Source organism: Penaeus monodon, chromosome 25 (genome assembly GCF_015228065.2).
Source record: "Penaeus monodon isolate SGIC_2016 chromosome 25, NSTDA_Pmon_1, whole genome shotgun sequence".
NCBI lineage: Eukaryota > Metazoa > Arthropoda > Malacostraca > Decapoda > Penaeidae > Penaeus > Penaeus monodon.
The window spans coordinates 18,311,864-18,312,812 of NC_051410.1; the positions used below are offsets into that span (position 1 = coordinate 18,311,864).

The 949-nt window shown below is 29.7% G+C and overlaps 1 protein-coding gene across 1 annotated transcript in view; it reads left to right on the plus strand.

Moving 5' to 3' along the window:
• The window catches only part of LOC119589095 (mitochondrial Rho GTPase 1-like), a gene marked incomplete in the record, with an annotated part of 21,050 nt that overhangs the window by 16,244 nt on the left and 3,857 nt on the right, over nucleotides 1–949 (plus strand).

The following is a 949-nucleotide window of genomic DNA, read 5'->3' on the forward strand; positions in this document are numbered from 1 at the left end:
AAATGTATATTCTTTTAATGTACTTGTGAATTCAGAATGTACATTTATTGCCTATCAAAATGACAGGAAATAAATGAAATGTTAGAAGTGAGGGCATCAAAGACTATTATAACTGTGAAGAAAGAGGCTTAGAATGAGTAAACCCTTTATCTTCTCTTCTATGCTATCTGCTGGCAGTAAGAATTCTTATAGAAAGGAATGTAGGTTTATCATAGCAGTGGTTTCCAGTGTATGGGGTTTCAAAGAATGTTAGACCTAGATCGTTAAAGACGTGTGCTAAATTTCACGAAAAATAGTCTTTGCTTTGATTTTTCAGTGCATCCAGTTTCATGTTGTTAATCTTTATAAACCAGTATCTATATACATTCATTTAAGAATAATACATTTAATAGCTAATATGTCTTCTATGAAATTTTATATATTGATAATGAATAAATTTTTATATAAAATTGTGAACCATTGGGCACACACACAAACAAGAAATAAATGAAAGGCATGGCATCAATATTGGCTTGAATTCAGAGCTTTAATGTTAAATTTCAACTATTTGAAAACCTGTTTCTGATTAAAATTGAAATGTTGAATAACACAGTTCACCATATTAATTTTAATTTCAATTTATTTAACAAACATTCTATTAAAATCATAATTTATTTGTCCTGTTGTTAACTTTTGATTTCCACTCTGTACTTGGATGTGGCTTTTGTTAAACTTGGCATATATACTCGTATTAGCCATTTTATATTAGTGATTAGGAGTTCATACTTATACAATAAAGTCTTGCATTTGAAATAAATCCTTTATTTGAAGATAATGGGAGGGAAGTTATCTCTCATAACCCTGCTTTGAGCCATCTCCTATTTCCCATGCAAAACTCATGCTTTTGCTTGTCACTTAGTCATTTACAATGTTATTCAGTACTTTATCTCACCCTCACATACTCTTACTT